At 41.1% G+C, this 19,990-nt stretch overlaps 1 long non-coding RNA gene across 1 annotated transcript in view; it reads right to left on the bottom strand.

Moving 5' to 3' along the window:
* Positions 1–1,634: 1,634 nt before the first annotated feature.
* The window catches only part of LOC117074376, a 92,135-nt gene continuing 73,779 nt past the window's right edge, over positions 1,635–19,990 (bottom strand). Inside the window, exon 5 of the long non-coding RNA XR_004433572.1 lies at positions 1,635–2,351. This is a non-coding gene — a long non-coding RNA (uncharacterized LOC117074376). The remainder of the gene's footprint in view (positions 2,352–19,990) is intronic.

Below are 19,990 nucleotides of genomic sequence, written 5' to 3' on the forward strand. Positions count from 1 at the left end.
CTTGATTGCTTTACAGACCAACAATCCTTTAATCTACCCTAAAGAAGTAGCAGTATAGACCTGATTTCCATCTTTGCATCAGTCTGTCCAGTTTCATCCAATTTCAAGCTAAGTACAAGTTAAATTCAGTGTGTATAGCATTAAATGCTACTGTTTACTAAAATATTAAACCCCGTCATTCTACAATGTACTGTCAAGCCCACTCTGATGAGAGAGTGAATAGTAAAGGTGGCATTATTATAATTTTTAAGTTAAAGCCTGATTTGTCTGCTCATTTTTTAAAAAGCAAATTCTCATATAGTATGAACCAGTCCCTGAATTTTTTAAAACAATACCATTATGTTTTTAAAAGTGAAATGAGTGGAAATATGCTGTTTCCTGATGTCTGTTTTCCCCACTCCTTCGCTCTCTTTCCCACCCCATGTGCATATATTATGCATTTCTTTCTTCCAGAGATGCTCACAGCTGTTTCTCTTCCTCTCCCTCTTGAGCTCTCTAGGGCAGCTTTCATTCTTTCACCTAAGCATGCTTGGAGCCCCATGGAAACTCCTCCACAGTATGATTGCTTCCACACTTTTATACGCTTTAAGGAATATCAGCTGAGAACTGCTTATTGATCCCAAGTGGGGAATCCTCTCTTACAAAGCAGTTGGCCATTGATGAAGAAATGTTAAGACAGCCTCGTCCTTGTCCTTGTCCACTTCCAGTTCCTCATGCCGATGCCTCCCAAACCAGGCCCACCCTCAGCTCAGAGCCTCCTTTTCTAAATATTTCTGGTGGAACTGCTTTTTCTATTTCTCAGACACTGATCAATGGAACCACTTGGTCATTCTAGTTTTAAATTAGATTGCTATCCAGTTTAGAGATTTTATTTTGAAATCCAAATATGGAAAAGAGTTAGTTGCTCCCCAAGTGCTTGAAGTCTTAAGAGACAAGGTTTCCATTTGCTCAGGTAGCATCACTGGCTCATATCTTTTTCCACCCACCAAGTAGCAGGAACACTGAGTGGCTGGGCCAGGGTGTAGTAGGCAGACGTTGTAAATCATCCTATTCTTGGTTGGCAGAGCCAGCTTTACTGTAGCCGTCAGTGCTCAGCACTGCATGAAGAAATGAAGGAAGGAGCCAGTATGTTTGGAGTGCTTGTTTTCCTCTAGGAAGTATCCACAACCTGTTGAGAAGACTCAATCCTACACTCCTAGAAAGTGAAGACTTTCTAAGGACTTCTCTTCTACCATCACCGTTTTACCAATGAGAAAATTGAGTCCCAAAAAGTTGAATAGTTCTCCCAAGACCACACAGCACATAAGTAAAAGTGACAGATGGAAGCCTAGCCTTCTGACTCCTAATTCAGTGCATTTTCCATTTCTCCACAGCTGGCAGGTGTTCCACATATTAAAAGTTCACATTGGAAATGAATTTGGTGTTTTGGAAAGTGGCACTGTGATGCCTGCCATCGTTTAATTGATACATATCAACATGACTCATATTCCAAAGGTGATGCTTCTTTTCTGCCCAGGCACTGACGTTGGAAGCTGCTGCCTGGGCGGCAGGCATGATATCCACACTCTCTGTATCCCCTTAGGTCTGGGTAACTGAGTCAGAAAAAAACATAGCACATTTTCTGAATAGTGTGCCTTTTGTCACAAAAATTGAATTTTTATTAAGCAACCAAAACTAAAGACTTACACTCTAGTAGGATGACATTTAAAAGATAGTAAGTAAAATTTGGAGCAAGGGTTTTAAAAAAATATAGTTCAAAATAGAAATGAGTTAACCTCTCAGTCTTTCTCTCATTTCTATATACTGCTTTAAAAAAGAATGCGTAACTATTCTTTTCATCTACATTATTAGGTAATAATGTCTTCCTCTCCCTGACATTAAAAGTTTGCCTGTAGGATTTTTCCTGTAAGGAAATATGTAATCTCACACTGCTTTTTGGCTAATCCCAAGAAAAATTTATTTACTTTTCCATGTATGCCCTTTTTAATTTATGTTAAAAAACCTTTTGATGTTATTATTAAAACCAAAACAAAAAATTCTAGCTTGTAACAAAATTAATTCTTAAAATACATTGAGATGAAGCATTATGTGGTTTTTAGATACATTAGATTATGTCTTCACAGGTATTCAGACCATCTACAATACTCTAAAATTCCTATGAATATTTTTCAAATACCTCTTTTCCAGTATCTTGTCACCTTTCTTGGATGAATGATTTTTAAAACATTGTTTATTCATCCTTGCAGAACAATGGCCCCAGAACCACAGTGGCAAGAATGACTTATAGACCAAAGAATTACATTGAAATCATTAAGGTATAGCAGTTGATTCCTTAGGATTAAGACAGACACCTAGAGAAGTAAAAAAGATATACTCATCAGCCAATCACTCAGCAAGTATTTACTGTGAGCTGTTTCAGTCAAGGCTCTTTGATTGTAGGACCAGCTAGTTTAAATAAAGACAGAGATTGTTGTAAAGGTATCAAGATCTCATGTGAATTGGAGCTGGGAACTGGAAGGCCACAAGGAGCTGACAAACCTTCACCCGTCACTCCATCTCGGAGCACAGGGTTCCCCATCTCTGACCCTGTTTGTGCAGCTCCATCCTCCTCTCAGGACATCCTGATCTTCTCTTGACTTATGGGGTCTGCTCCCCCGTTCTCCAGCCTGCATCTGAATTTGGCTTGCCATACTCTGGGTTCAGGTCCTAATTCTGCTAGTCCTTTCAGCCTGATTCCCACAGATGATTGGCTCAGATGCTGAGTGTCCCAAATTTCAGAAAGGGGAATGTGATTAGTCCAGGTTGGATCAGGAGCAGTCCAGTCTGCTGTGGCCATGGAGTCGTGTTTTATAAGCATGGCCATCTCAGAAGGTCTTTCATCAAAGGCAAGAATTTGGGACAGTTACCAGGGGAAGAAGATGTGGGCTGTTTAGTGTGAGCACCAACTATGTGTTCTTTCTAGTATAAAGTGGTGGAACAAAGCATGTATTAGAGTCCATACAGACACGGCACTCAAATCTAAGTTTTACCACTCGCTAATTACTCTGGACAAGTTAATTAACTTTCCATTTTAATTTCTTAATCTGTAGAATGGGAACAATAACAGCCTCAGAGTGTTATAGTGAAGATTAAATAAGATGATGTTTGCCAACTGTTTGGCACAGGAAAGTACTAAAAACAATGCTAGTTTTCTTTAGTTCTTCTATGTGCCAGGCTGTATGCTAAATTTAGAAGTAATACATCTAATAAGAGTTTTCATGATGCGTGGAAAGCACGTATCACATTAACATGTGGACTGCTGAAAAACCAAGAATTCTCTATACCAAAAAGGAAGGATATTAAACAAATAGATACCACCCCAACATCTCTTTTTTTGGCACCAAATAACAATATGAGTGACTAACATTTGCTTAATGCTGTACAGCATAAAAGGTGGGTTTCTTTTTCTTTTTCTTTTTTTTTTTTTTTCGAGGTGGAGTCTAACTCTGTCACCTAGGCTGGTAGGCTGGAGTGCAGTAGTGTAACCTTGGCTCACTGCAACCTCCACCTCCTGGGTTCAAGACATTCTCCTGCATCAGCCTCCCAAGTAGCTGGGATTACAGGAGCGCACCATAATACCCAGCTGTTTTTTGTATTTTTAGTAGCGCCGATATTTCTCCATATTGGCCAGGCTGCCTTGAACTCCTGACCTCAAGTAATCCACCTGCCTCAGCCTTCCAAAGTTCTGGGATTACAGGTGTGAGCCACTGGGCCCGGCTCTAGGTGATTTTCACTTTCTTTTTGTTCTCTTTTCATTCTCCTAACAACTCTGTGAGACTGATACACTTACTAGCCTCTTTTTACTGTTAAAAATTTGTTCAAGATCACATGGTTTGTAATGAACTGATATGGGATTCAAATCCAGGCCCTTTGACTCTAAAATTCATTATGCTTTTCAGCGCATCTACCAGAAGATAATTAAATTCTGTATTGGTTATTTCAGGAGCAGATTGCCTATTTTATTTTATTTTATTTTATTTTTATTTTTTTTTTGAGACGGAGTCTCGCTCTGTCACCCAGGCTGGAGTGCAGTGGCGCAATCTCGGCTCACTGCAAGCTCCGCCTCCCGGGTTCACACCATTCTCCTGCCTCAGCCTCCTGAGTAGCTGGGACTACAGGCGCCCGCCACCGCGCCCGGCTAATTTTTTGTATTTTTAGTAGAGACTGGGTTTCACCATGTTAGCCAGGATGGTCTCGATCTCCTGACCTTGTGATCCGCCCGTCTCGGCCTCCCAAAGTGCTGGGATTACAGGCGTGAGCCACCGTGCCCGGCCTGCCTATTTTATTACATGATTCTTCACCCCCTGCCCTCACTGCATTGAGATAAAATCCAGACACTTGACCATGGCTGCTAAAAGCTCTTCAACAATTGATTCCAACCTCTCTTTCCAACCTTGTGTAGCCCATTGTCCAAACGCTTCATAGTCTAATACGCCTCTTCGTGATTTTTCAATTTTTCCTATCCTAAGAGTGTCCTTCTCCATCCTCTAGTTGAGTGAAGTCCTGTGAAGCTTTCAAGGTTCTGTTCAATCGTTGCCTCCTCTGGAAAGCCTTCCTCTTTGTCCTTCAAGGCAGCTTTATTCCTTCCCTCCTCTGGGCTTCCTTGACAGTGTGTTCACCCCACTTCAAATTAGAGCAAATGTAGGCTGTGTCAGGAATGAAAGCCTTTTCATCTTTGTCTCCTAGTGTCTACTACAGCACTAGATATGGTGCCTGTAGCAACAGAACAGGTTCCAGACCTGTGAGATAAAGGCCTGAGCCCCTGAAAAAACACTGGTCTGTGTCACACCAGCTTCAGAACTGGGTAGGGCTGGGTGCTGCAGGTATCTGGGAAGGAGGGACTCTTACTTTACAGGATGTATGTCAAAGGAGCAAGCACCTTCCATTAAAACAGAGGAGGGTTTAAAATGAATACTTAGGAAATAATTTTTTTAAAATAAAAAGCCAGAGCTATCCCTGTCTCCATCAGACAGCCTAATTTGTATAACTGGGCTTCTGCCTCCGTGTTTTATTAAATATTTCTCTTTTGAGCTGGCACTCTGCTCTGAGCCCCAGCCCACTTAGCCAGCTTAGCCAGTCTGGCTACTCCTGCCAGTCCCCCTCTCATGGCAAGGAAGGAGGGCAGTGTCAGTAAAAAGGCTTCAGCTTTCAGTGCTTTTATGGGACAAGCTTCAGTTTGCTGAAGATTCAGGTTGAGACTAAGGTTAACTCACGGCAGGGAAACGCTTACGATGGCATAGTAACTCAGAACAATAAACTTGTGCCAGGCCTAAATATGTGTTACTACCCTATACTGATTGCTGCCATATTGATTCATTATGTCAGAGCTTCTTGGATGGCAGTGGCTTCAATCAAGTCTGAATTCACCGGCATCTTTGGGCCCCGTACATTGGGCAATATGGTAACTTTCCAGAAGATGAACTGAGCCAGAAATAATTCCACCCCCTACTTTATATCTCCAGCTCCTACAACAGAATCTCTGCTTAGCTTGGTACCATTTCCTCTGAGACTGGACTTTCTAGAGCTTTCCTCATCGAAAGCAGGGCTCAAAAATAAATTTAAGGATGGGAGAACATACCTACTTTAATACAGCACCAAGTTTAGAGTCTTTTAATTGAGTTCCAGGAACTGCCACTGGCTCATTAAAACAGGGTACTGGCCGGGTGCAGTGGCCCATGCCTGTAATCCAAGCACTTTGGGAGGCCGAGGCGGGCTGACTGCCTGAGCTCAGGAGTTTGAGACCAGCATGGGCAACACTGTGAAAACCTGTTTCTACTAAAATATCAAAGAAATTAGCCGGGTGTGGCGGCATGTGCCTGTAGTTCCAGCTACTCAGGAGGCTGAGGCAGGAGAATTGCTTGAACCCAGAATGTGGAGGTTGCAGTGAGCTGAGATTGGGCCACTGCACTCCACCCTGGGTGTGGACTGGCGTGAGACTCCGTTTCAAAAAGAAAAAGGAAAAAAAAAAGTACCCTGATATCCTTCTCCAGCCCTTATTCCCCCAACACTGTCATTTCCAACTAAGAAGGTTTTTATTTGGTGCGCCTATTTGCCAAAACTCATATAAATCAGACTGTATACTTTGTAAGGCTTAGGTTTAATTTTTAAAAATTTAGAAGCTGCATGAATGAGGTTTGAGATTAAGTGTGCAAAGAGGTTTAGGAGCAGCTGCCCCACCTGCCTTCAGATTGAGATGGATGGGGAGCAATACTGGGTTTGAGCTGCCCATAATTGAAAAAGTGTGTGCCCCAAATATCACACTTATCCTGCATTTCTACAAGAGCCATAACTCTAAGGCTTTCCATTAGAACCCCAATAAAGGGGATGTCTTCAACTTTAAGCATCCCAGATACTCTCGGCGTTTGTTATACTTATAGAACAAGGTTAGACATGTTAAGAATAAAGGGGAGAGGAGGAGAGTCCATCCCCTGGACAAGCAGCATAAACTAGAAGAGTAGCCTTTGTGAATGAATGAACAATAGGAGGGCAAATAGGAACCTCACAAATCCAATCTGCTATCCCTGGGAGGCACACCCACATTGACCACAGGAATTGCCCCAGAAGGTGTCCAGGGCACAGTCAGAGCTGCCAGGTGCCAAGTCTGGGGTCTCCATTCACACTGTCTTCTATATAAGTGAATGTGGTTCCTGAAGTTGTGCAACATGGTGGTTGTGAGCAGTGAAAGCCACAGGGGACACCAAAATGTGGGTCCCTATGGCAGAATCCCAGGTCTTTGGGCCAGCCCTCTCTAAGCCCTAAAATTATGTCAGTGGCACCTTCAGAAGAAGCTGAGGAGTGGCATTCATACGAACATTCAACTGCTGAGCACCTGCTCGGTGAAAAGTGTAGTGTATGGTGTGAGGAATCAAACATGTATGAGAGATGTTTAGTGAGTATCTGAAGGTATATATGAGGATGGGCTCCCAACTCTTATTTGGCTGTGACTTTGCTGCTTGACTATAATTTTAATGTACCAACAGCTCATGTACTGTACACTCCTAACACCAATCCCTGTCCTTTCCCATCTCACCCTCCCATGTTTCCTTAACTCCTTTCCTTTTAAATGACATGCTACAGACCACAAAATATAAACAACTGTAGATCAGACTTTGGAGTTAGAATCTCTCCACAAATTTGATTTTGTTCTTTGCTCCTTTAGAATACTTAAATTTTGACATTTAAAAGCTCTACTAGTGTTTTGTGTGTGTGCATGTATTCACACTCATTACCTATACACAAATAATTCACAGATGACATTTCCAGTTAAGTACAAGCCCAGGGCTATAAAAAACAACTTTCAAGGGAAACCAACTTTCAAGGTGAATCATAAATTAAAGTATTTAAGAGTTGGCAAAAATCTGAATATGATATTTTATTTTCATTGCAGGTCTATGGAATTTGAATAAGGGCCATTCATAGTTGCTCAGTAGAAGAGTGCTATTTTAGAAAAAGAAAGGAGCTGATTTTCCTTGTTTATTTTTCTGGAGGTGTAAGGCAGGACCTAAAGAGATGACATCAATTAGCACAATATTCTGGTGACTTATTGGAGCTTGTGGAGTTGGTAACACAAAGAACTAAGGGGCAAATTAACAGACACCTGACTCAGTGTGAGGCTTACAAAAGGGTAGTTCATATGTATCAGAACACAAACACTACCTGGGGAATGGCTCAAAGTACAGTAGTTCCGGCTGCCCTGAGATCCTGAATAAGAGGCCTAAGGGGTGATTTTGAGGTAGGTGGTCAGGAAACCATACTGAGAAAGCTGTGTTTGCAGTTAAAACCTGCTGACCAATAGTGAACGTACATGAAGTGGACATGGGGTTCATTTAGCTATTCTCACAACTTATTGGTAGGTTTACATTTTAATAGAATAAAAAATAAAACAAAACAAAAACCAAAACATCCTCTCACTATGCACCTAATTCTCAAAACACCTCCATGTCTCGGAAACATAAGCAAATAAGACAAAGGACTGGGGGGCCTCAGCGAGGGGGATCTCCTCCAACCTCCAATTCTTGGCTCTGTCTGGGGTCATGTGTGCACTGAAATTTTCTACACTTGCTGAAAAGCCACAAAGGGGATGCTGACTCAGAAGTCTGGCCACTTCCAATCAGACCAGGTGTCAGACTGACAGCATGTGAGAAGGGGTGCTTTTGTCCCAAGCCTTCCAGAGGACAGAAGGGGGCCCACCCAAATCCACAGGTATAGATGTGCTTTGCACGTTGCCAGGTTGCATTTTCTCCACTAGCTGTGGTGAGGAGTTACAGCTAGAAATTCTTTTCCTAGGGGCTAAGAACCCAAACATATGTGACTGATTAGAGCTAATATCTCATTTCTAATTCTATTGATTCCTTGAAAAGAGCAAGTCTCAAAGACTGTGGCTATTCTTAGCAATTTTGCCTCCTCCCCCACCGTGATCGCTGTCTCTGAGAGAGGAAGGAGGAGGCCCGCAGGGACTCACTCTTGTCAGCTGGGCAGCAGGGATTCCTGCCTTCCTGGTGTCAGTGGGGCTCAGCCTCCAAAGCACATGCCCGCAGTCAGATCAACACACACTCACACACTCACACACACCCACATGTGGGTCTCTCTCACCTCCCTTCTTTCCCATTTCTAAGTTACAGCTATGGTAAGGCCACTATTAATAACAACAGGGCTTCTCACTAGGTTTAAGAACTCTGTGACTTCCACAGTCAAAGTGTGTTCCTTCTCCTTAGTCCTGTCATCTTCCTGTGATTTGGTAGGAAAGCCTCTCCGTTGCCTTTCTTTTAGTTACCACAGGAAATAAAGGAAAAGCTTAAGCCCCATTCATCCAGATCAAGACTTTGGTCCTAAGACTTTCCAATGCAGACATAGCAACATCGCGCAGGTCTGATCCTTGTGCCCCTCCGAGCAGAACTGAGGAAAACACATTGTTGCCTGGCCATACCCAATCAGCCTTTAGGGGTATGTGGGACTCCACGCAATGCCCTGCGAGGTTTTCCCTGTGGCGGCCCCATTCAATGTTTGTTAAGTTGAACTGAATTAATCACATGGAATTCCCCTGAGTGTTCTCCAAGTGTAGCCAGTCCTAGTCTGTGCAAAGCCCTGTGGTTTCCCAGAGAGTGTCTTAGACCTCATGCCTCAGACCTGGTACAAATGACCTCATGTCTAGTTCTAGCACTGCCACCAGGTAGACGCATGATCTCAGACAATCAGTCCTGACTTCCCTGACTCTTATTTTCTGCATTAGTGAGAACAAAAGCCTTGAACTGGAATTACTAAATGTTTTCTATGACCTCTTCCAGCTCTACAGAGGTAAGGATAACGATCTGATGGAATACCAGTTTTCCCTTTAAGTGAAAATGACCACTACGTTGCCAAAGCCCACCATATATGTTTGCACTCTGTTCTCCATTCTTCTGGCTTGGAAAACAGAACAAGTTGAATGCAATCTCATAGTTCACATTCATACAACAAAAATCAAAGCTTCCCAAGCCAGCACTGGGGATAAAATTATGATAAATGGAAACTAGCTTTATCATCCAAAAATACCCCCTCAAATGCTGAAGAAATATTGATAATAACACTCCATCTGCTGAATAAATCAGAACAAGACTGGAGATTCTACTCAACATTGTTTGAGTATGGAGGACAGCCAGTAAAGTACTAGGGTTTCATGAAAACTGATCTCAGGAGAACTGACATAAATAAAGCATGTCAAAGTTTAAAAGAGGAGAATGAAAATAAAAGGAATAGCAGAAATGTTTTCTGTTTGTTATTATCTTCATTGTAAAGAACTATTGTAGAAAGAGCACAGATCTAGAAATCAAGATGCTTGGCTTCTAGTTCAGTCTCTACCACTGATTCCCACCTAAACTCAATAAAGTCACTTCACCTCTCTATACAGGCTACCTTATTTGGTGACTGTGAGGCTTAAATAAAACATATAAAAAGGCACTTAGGGAGAAGAAAAGGTGTCTAAAGCTTAAGATGCTATGTGAATAAACTGCATGGTTATTATGAATAATAATAGTAAAATAATTCTTCCAAGTACCGTAGTAAAAGAGCCCAGGGAGGCAGCTGCTGTTTTAGGGCACCCCCTGCAGGTGGACCCAGATGTTGGCATCAGCATAGAGACCCGGATTTCCAGCCTTTTGGACCTTCAAGGGAACTGCGCTCAGCCTGGGCAGAGCAATGAGACTTGCAGTGGAGATGGATAGGGGAAATTGAAATAGTCCAGTTTAGTCTTTACTGCCAAGAGGCCTACAGCAATATTATTAAGGTCCACTAGGGTCTCCTCCCCACCCCACCACCAGACTCAGATCTTTTGGATAAGGTCCAGATTCCTAAAAGTGAGGCTGTTAGTTCTCCTGGCCTCTCACTACCAATGTAAATACTCTGGGGAAGTGCCCAGGTTCTCCCAAAGTCATCTTAAAGTGCAGGGTGGCACTAGGTGACTGATGGTCAGTTGGTATTTGGAGTTAGAGTCCTCAGGTTTGAAAACCTCCACCAGGTTGCAGAACTCTTGGCTTATATATAGAGTCTTGGTTCCTCAGGTGAATATCTGTGAGTTCCCCACCGCCAAACAATGTAATAAATGGAGCCTACGTTCTAAATGACTAATCAGCTGTATAAATGACCAAAATATCTTCTGAGGTTAAAGTAATAACAGCTGTAAATATTACAGTACATAGTTGGAAACTTAAACTGGGATAAGTCCAATAATTTATAGGTATCTCTGCATGTTTACATAAATGTGGTCAACTGCCAGAATTGCTAGCATATACCATATGGAAAATAAAAATCATTCTTTTTTAGGGGGAAGGGATGCTGTCTTAGATATTCTATCTTGGAAAGAACATGAAAATACATGGAACATGAAAATAGAAAGTAGGGCATGCAATCTGAACTACATATAATCATCTTTGGGAGTTCAATAACACAAAAAATTATTTATAAAATTTATGATTTCTGGCTTTCTCCTTCTCCTTATCCCTCTTTCCCAGATCCTTAGCTTCTGATGCTAATAAAATTTCTGAATTGCCACTGCAGAAGCATACCACTATATTTTCAGGCTTCTGAAATTGTGAGTGTGGAAAAAGGAAGTGTCAAAAATTGCGTTTGACTTTCTAATATCCAAGGTAAAGAAATCCCCAAAGATAAAGAAAAGGGGATTACGCTATTACTCTGCTTGTCAATCCTGATATAGTCGATTTGCACAGGTTTTTAGAGAAAATTTTTGGAGAAGAACATTGGATTATTTGAACAAATGAGGTATTTCAAAGAATCATAGAATTTTAGCAGTAGAGGGAAATTTAAGAATTATTTTCTTTGACAGATGCAGAACTATTTTCCAAAGAGATAAAATAGCTTGTTTAAAATGTACTAGTATCAGAGCCATTGTCTTTCATTTGAAAATGGGAGAGAAAAAATTAAGTTAAAGAGGAAGAGGCAAACGAGGGAAGATACTGATTTAGCAGAAAAAAGTACACACAGAAACACAGATAGATACATAAAGAAGGAGAATAAAGAGAGAATAAAGAGACAGGAGAAAGAGAAGAAGACAGTCTTGTGAAAGGGCAGAAGACAGAGTGGTTGATGCACAAATATGAGAAAATGCCATCGTGTATATTAATAGTAGCCCATGCTTCCCTTTCTGGATATTCTCTACATAAAGAACCTACCCTCCAACTTACTAAATGGGATATCTTATAAGAATCCAGATTTCTGGGCATTCCCGAGCATTGGGAAGCTTGCCACCAGCTTAAATAAATTGATCCTAGTCTAATTTGGACATTGCAACTTAATATAAATGGCTGGATGAGACCTGAGCAATATCTGCTCATTTTCCGTTCTTTGTTTTCGTTTTTTGTTTTTCCCCTCAAGCACACTTAAACCATTCCAGACAGATAAAACTCTTTAGTGATTTTATTCCCAGAAGGAAGCTGAATGCCTTGAAGCATCTGGCCTGATGTCCTCATGTTTTCATAGCTCATAGCTCATCTTTCTTTGTGCCCTGGGCAGCTGATCTGAATAGAGAGTATATATGAACTTCGAAGGAAGCTGGCAGGATGGAGTTGGGGCCTCACTGTTTTAATCAAGATTAATTCAAAACCTTTGCTTATCAAGTAGAAAACTTGAACCAGCAATGGAGAAACAATTGACACCAACGGAAAAGGAAATGGCAATCAAAAAGGTGCAGGGAGCGTAATAAGATTATATTTAACATGGTTATACCCTCCTAGCAGATGATCATGGATTAAATTTACTTGTTGCCTCCATAAATAATTTCAGCATGTGGAATAAGATTGCCTCTTAGAATGTATGAGATAAGAAGTTCAGGAAAATATGCAGTAGCTCAAGACAAAACCACAGTTTCCACCTGTATATCATGGTAATGATGTTTCTCCCTCCTTGAGCTGGGGGCTCCCTGTCCAAGCTTCTCCAGTCAATGTGGGGAGCTGCATCACTGGCCACTCTCCCTCATGACTCTGCACCTAGCTGGGTATCACTGCACACTGCATTTGCCTCTTCTCTGCTGGGGCTCTACTTCATATGGGGGCTATCCACATGGGATACATCAAATGATGACTTGGGTTCGGAGTTATTTTTCTCCAAACTGGTCTCCTTCAGGAAAGCACTGAATCTGGCATATGGCAAGTGCTTGAAAATGTTTTTTGAAAGAAATAAATCCATTATTCCTGAACCCCCTCCCCCACATCCAGTACAGTGCTAAGCACGTAGATAATATTTGAGCCTTTTTTTTTTTTTTTTTTTGAGACGGAGTTTTGCTTTTGTTGCCCAGGGTAGAGTGCAATGGTACAACCTCGGCTCACTGCAACCTCCGCCTTCCGGGTTCAAGCGATTCTCCTGCCTCAGTCTCCAGAGTAGCTGGGATTACAGGTGAGCACCACCATACCCGACTAAATTTTTGTATCCTCCTTAGTAGAGATGGTGTTTCCCCATGTTGGCCAGGCTGGTCTCAAACTCCTGACCTCAGGTGATCTGCCCGCCTTGGTCTCCCAAAGTGCTAGGATTACAAGTGTGAGCCACTGCTGCCGGTCAATATTTGAGCTTCTTTCATTGCCTATGTTGTCCTAAGGGACATGGTGGAGAGCCTAAGGCTCAAGCCTAAGGAGTTTACTTTGTCCCTTGCTAAGAGGATACCTGAGAGCCTCTCAGAAGCCTTCCAGTGACAAGGCAGGAAGGAGACTCTGGGGAAAGGAAGGTGAACAAAGGAAGAGGTACTTGGAGCCAGTACTGGTCATGAACGCCTCAGCAACCTTTCCATGGAATACTTATCTGAGTTCTCTCCATCCAAAACAAAGAAAAATGATTTCTGGGACCACCACTTCCTTCTCACCCTCTAATAGATATCGAAGGACAAAGTATTCAACATAGAACCCAAGGAAAGAGACACTAACAGACTGGGTGTCTTTTATCCTCACTCAGGGAGTTTTCTCAAATCACACAAACAAGAACAGCACCCACTTTCCCCACCCTCAGCCCCGCCCTGAATCCGCTGCTGCTTCTGCTGTGCGGTTTTCTTCACGTAAAGATGAGATCAAGGAGCAAGGATGCAGAACACTCTTGGGACTTTCCCCGATATTCCAAGGCAAAAGAAGAAACCTAAAGAGAATTAGTAACAGCAAACGCATCTCTCTAGGAATGTGTATAGTACTTTTTAAAAAAGATTCTCCAAAGAAGATACATAAGTGGTCAACCAGCACATGAAAAATGCTCAACATCATTATTCACGAAAAACATGCAAATCAAAACCACAATGTGATGATACCGCTTCATACAGGTACGATGGCTAAGATTTAAAAAAACAGAAAGTAAGAGGTATGGGTGAGGACGTGGAGAAACTGAAGCCCTTCTGCCTCGTTAGCTGGAGTATGAAATTATGCAGCTTTTTTTGGGAAAAGAGCTTGCCAGTTCTTCCAAAAGTTAAACAGAATTGTATGACCTAGTAATGCTATATATATCCAAGAAAATTAAAAACACATATTCACACAAAAACATATACAGAAATGTTCACAGAAACATTATTCATAATAACTGAAAGGTAGAGATAACCCAAATTTTTATCAACTGATGAGTAAATGAACAAAAAGTTCTACATCCAAATTATGGAATATTATTCAGCCATAAAAGGAACAAAGTACTGATACATTCTACAACATGGATGCACCTTGAAAGCATTATGATAAGTAAAACAAGCCAGATATGAAGTCCACTTATTATGTAATTCCATTTAAGTGAAAATCCCAGAATAGAAAAACAGATAGAGTGAGAAAGTGGATTATTTGTCAGGGGTTGAGTGGAGTGGGGCGGGAGAATGCAGAGGGCTTGCCAATGTGTCAGGGTTTCTTTCAGGAGCAATGAATATATTCTAGAATTACACAGTGATAATAGCTGCACAACCTTTTGAATATATTAAAAGCCACGGAATTGCACACTTCAAAACAGTAAATTATAGACAGGTGAATTATAATTAATTAAAAAATTATAAGAAGAAGGCTCTATTGTTCTAAGGACAATTAGGATCCTGCTAGAAACTCTAATCTCAACTTGCAAAGTTCTGCTAGACTGCTTGCCTCTTCATCTCACCCCCCAACTCACACTCCAAAGCAGCCCCAAACCACAGTCCCTAGCTACTACTAAAGGATAAAAATAGAAGAGACACCAATCAGCATTGGAGGGGACTTGAGAAGCATTTGATGTTTGCAGACATTCCCTGTAGGGGGTAGGGAAGGAGGTTGAACATAGGAACGTGAATTAATGGAAGATGAATTGCCCCATCTCAAGAAGGGATCAGATGCTGATTATGAAAGGAAGCCAAAGTGTCTCCAGAGAGGCCTCTTTTTAATACCTTCCCATGTGCTATAAGGGAGTGTGGCCAACAGAATCCTCTTTACACACAAATGTATTTGACTTGAAGAGGAAAGATCACCCTGAGCAATTCTGAGGCTTGCTTGCTTACTGTGATCCTCCATGGGTCCCAACATTTTTGCTGGCCTAACTTCTCCCCTGACTCAGAGGCTGTGGGTTTCCTCTCCTTGAATCCTCTCTCCCCCTGTGATGTGTGTGAGAGGAAGGAATGTCAAAGTGCAACATGAGTGCTTGCCTATTTAACTACTTTAAAATCAGCTCTAAAAAACCAAATTGATTCTAATCAACAGTGTGCAAGATTTTCAATTTTGCCATACTGATGATGGGAATCAATTTGGTACAGCTACTGTGGAAAACAGCATGGATGTTCCTCAAAAAATTAAAAGCTTAACTAAATCACATACCATATTATTCAGCAATCCCACTTCTGGATATTTATCCAAAATAATTGAAATTAGGATCCTGAAGCTATATTGGCACTCTCCTGTTCATTGAGACACTATTCACAATAGCCAAGATGTGGAAATAACTTTGATATCTATCAAAATATGAATGGATAAAGAAATTGTGACATATACATACAATAGAATACTATTCAGCCTTTAAAAAGAAGGAAATTCTGCAATATGCAACAACATATCAACCTTGAGGATATTTCGTTAAGTGAAATAAGCCAGTCATAGAAAGAAAAATATGCTATGATTCTACTTATATGAGGTATCTAAAATAGCCAAATTTATAGAAGCAAAGGGTAGAATGGTGGTAACCAGTAGCTGGCAGAAGGGAGAAATGGGGAGTTATCAATCAAGAGGCATAAAGTTTCAGTTAAGCAGGATGATAAACTCTAGAGATCTGTATTATAATGTAATACATACAGGCAACAATAAGGACTTGTACACTTTACAGTTTCCTGAGGGTAGATCTCATGTTGTGTTCTTACCACAATAAAATAAAATTGTCCCCATCCCCCTCTTCCACCCCCTGCCAAAAAAAACCGTAAATTGATATCTTCAGAAGATGCTAGGGAACCAACTACTTTTTGGAAAATTGGTAAATAAAAGTTTAAAAAATGTTAAGGTTCCCTTTTGTTTTTACTATGCAAAGTGTGCCACTGAAGAAACAAAAACCACATGGGTACTTAAATTTCAACAAATTCAAGTTCTCTTTCCTTGCAAGATGATGGGTTAAAAAGTTGAGAAGCTGCATACTAAAAAGAAGTCCGAAGTCAAGAAGGCTAATGCTGGTGGCAAAGTGGAAAGGGGTAACCTCAGGGCTAAAAAGCCCAAGAAGGGGAAGCCCCATTGCAGTTGAAATCCTGCCCTTGTCAGAGGAATTGGCACATATTCCTGATCTGCTATGTATTCCAGAAAGGCCATGTACAGGAGGAAGTACTCAGACACTAAATCCAAGGTCAAAAAGAAAAAGAAGCTTCTTGCAACGGTTACAAAAACCAGTTAGTAGTGACAAGAATGGTGGTATCTGGGTGGTTAAACTTCACAAAATGCCTAAATATAATACTGAAGATGTGCCTCAAAAGCTGTTGAACCACAGCAAAATACCCTTGAGTCGGCACGTGAGGAAACTGTAAGCCAGCATCACCCCCAGGACCATTCTGATCATCCTCATTGGACACCACAGGAGCAAGAGGGTGGTTTTCTTGAAGTAGCTGGCTAGTGGCTTTGTTGCTACTTGCGACTGAACCTCTGGTCCTCCATCGAGTTCCTCTACAAAGAACACACCAGAAATTTGTCATTGCACCTCAACCAGAATTGATATCAGCAATGTAAAAATCCCAAAACATCTTACTGATGTTTACTTCACAAAGAAGCAGCTGCAGAAGCCCAGACATCAGGAAGGTGAGATCCTTGACACAGAAAAAGAGAAATACGAGATTACAGAGCGGTGCAAGATTGATCAGAAAGCCGTGGAGTCACATATTTTGCAAAAATCAAAGCTATTAAACATCAATGACTACTGACATCACAAAAAGAGAGACACTGAGATATACATAACCTCTAAGGAAGAGCACCTAATAATAATGTGCTAATGCTTTAAAACAAGAAGAAGGAGGAGAGGACCTGGATTGGTCACAATCCAGGTCCTCTCCTGTGTTTAGATACAATCAGAAACACAGAGACTAAAGGAACAGAGTAAACTTTACTGTGGGAAAGCAACCAGCTAATTCCAGACTGTAGGAAACTCTTTAGATTAAGTGTTCCAATTCTGTCAATGAATAAATTGTAAGGAAAAATAAGGAGATGAAGGGGAAGCCTATGGACTAAAAGGCACTTAAAAGATGTTTATAAAAAACAGGCAAAACTAAACAAGTGTTTAGGAATATACACTTAGGTGATTAGACTATTTTTAAGAAGTGAGAAGTGGTTGCAATAAAAGGACAATGGTTACTTTCGCTGGAAGAGGAGAGATGTTTGAGAGATGGGCATGTAGAGGGCTTCTGAGGTGGCTGGAAAAATTCTCTTATCACCGGTAGTGTTTACAAGAGTTATAGCTTTGAAACCATTATTTTAACTTGCACATTCTCTTTTTATGGCTTTTTGGTACTTACAATATATTTAACAATAAAAAGTTTTTTAAATAAAAATTAATTAAGTAAAAGCTTTGATGTGAGAAATGCGAAAGAAAAAACAGAAAACAGAGAAAAATATTAGGACTGTAAGAGAGAAAAGGGTCACATTTGTGACCCCACATCTATTTTTTATAGCAAAAACAGAACCCATTTTTTTTAATCACAAAGATGATTCTGGGTATTGCCTAGGACCTTCCTCTTCAAAATGCACAGTTAATTTTGGCCACCTATGACCCTGACAATGAAATCCAAGAGGAGGAGGAAAAGCTGGTGGAGAAGAGACTGGAATTGAGACTGGCTAGCTGATTGTGCATGTGCTGGCTGGAAGAATGGGAAACCAACATCTTAAGACCACCATTTGAGAAAGGCCAGAGTGGCAGCACAGCCCCCAAGAAAGAATGTGGAATAGTGTCTTCAGTGACCCCATCAGAGAGACACCAGCGTCCCCAGGAGCAGCTGGAGAAGTCAGGACCCATGTAGGGAAATGTCAGCTGTGTCAGAACCATGGGAGCAGAGAAGGAAGGCCTCTGTAAGAGAAATCTTTCTCTGTCTGTCCACATGTCTGTCAGCATGACATTTTGGGTCAATAAATATTCATCAGGATGCACCATTCCAGCTGACCTATGTTACCCCCTCCACTGGAGGAGAAAATAAACAGGACTGTGGGTGCAGAAAACGTCTGCCCCCTTCAGAGCTGCCTTTGTGCTCTGTGTGTGAGCCAAGAGTTCAGATGAATGTTTGCCCCCTTGAATCCTTTGGGACTTGTGCATCTAATATCTGGTATGGAGCCAGCTCCTTCTCTGTGTGTTAAACAGCAATACAGTGCCATCAACATTCTCAACTGTGAGAGAATAACATCCAAGCCAAGGTTAGCTAATCAATGAGCAACTCTTTCTGTTACCTGCTAATGGGAGGGTTCCCAGGTGGAGTTTGCTTCTTCCTTTTTTGTGCTCCCAACATCTGTTTTCATACATCTGTTTTGGCTTTTCCTCTCATTGCTATTGTCTATGTGTCTGTCTCTACAGTGAGACTGGGAACCTCTCAATAATTTCATCAATAAATATTGATTGGGTAACTCTTATGTACAAAGCATTATGCTAGCTAAAGTGGCAAAGGAGTAAGTCCTGGAGCTAAGAGGCAGATAATAAAAAATGACACAAACACATGCATAATTATAGATTATGTGAGTGCTGAGAAAGTGAAGGGTGAGATGAATGATCACCCAGGGCAGTCTGTTGGATAGTTCCACATAGGAAATGCATCAGTGAGAAAGAATGTGGAGGGACTGGCCAGGCTAGGGACAAGGGAGTGTGTTTCTGGGCAGGGAGTATGTCCAGAGCAGCGGGTGAGCGGAACCCTGGTGCAAGCCAGGGATGGAGAAGCAGGGCCATAATATGAAGAGCCTGGTAGACCATGATAAGGATCTTAGAGTTTTAACCTAAATACCACAGGAAAGGGTACATGTTTAGAAATGGGGAGATCACTTATTACACTGGACAAGCAGAATGATGATGGAGGCAGAAACAAGAGTGAAGAGGACAGTGATGAAGAAGTCAGCAGATCTGAGAGGTATCTGGGTGACATACTTGGTAGTATCCTCAGGTGGATGCAAGCAGTAAAGGGTCATTCCAAAACTTCTGGAATGAACATGAAGATAGATAAAGGTGTCATTTATGAGCATAACTCAATATCAAAATGAGACAAGACTAGTACATGCACACACACACACACACACACGCACACGGCATGACTAAACTCATTAACAATTATCAATACAAAACTCATTTACAATTATCAATACAAAAACCTTGAATAAAAAAATTAGCAACGGTAACCCAGTAGCATAATACTAGTAGCTAACACTTAATGAAGTATTACTATTTACCACAGGCCAAACACTGTTGTAGAATTTTATTACCTCATTAAATTAATATTTGCTCATAACATAATTACTTGCATTAACTCTGTCTCCACAACCAACATATGAGAAAAGTACTATTATTATCCTCATTTCACTGATTGGTGAATTGTAGCTCAGAGAAGTGGGCTATTTTTCGTGAAGCAGCATAGATGACATTCCCAGACATAATGGCTCCTTTCCATGTAGGATTCCATTTATATGAAGAGGCAATACTAATCTGTGGTGTCAGAACAGTGGTTACCTCTGTGGAAGGTATTTACTGGGGAGGAACATGAAGGCCTTTCTTGGGTACTAGAACTGTTATTTGCTAGATCTGGGTGATTGTTATGTGATATATGCATACGAAGTTGTAAACTTAAGACTTGCACACTTTGCTAAATGTATTTTTTATCTCAGAAGAAAAGGTATGTGGAGGACATATAGAAGACAAATATCCAATATCTTTGTATATGACAAGCTCTAAAAACCAATGAAAAGTAACCATCAATCCATTAGTGGATGAAGGATATAAACATGGAGCTCATAAATAAAGAAATTTAAGTGGAAAATAAATTTGTGTGAAATATATG

Source organism: Trachypithecus francoisi, unplaced genomic scaffold (assembly GCF_009764315.1).
Source record: "Trachypithecus francoisi isolate TF-2019V2 unplaced genomic scaffold, Tfra_2.0 Lachesis_group5, whole genome shotgun sequence".
In the NCBI taxonomy this organism is placed as follows: domain Eukaryota; kingdom Metazoa; phylum Chordata; class Mammalia; order Primates; family Cercopithecidae; genus Trachypithecus; species Trachypithecus francoisi.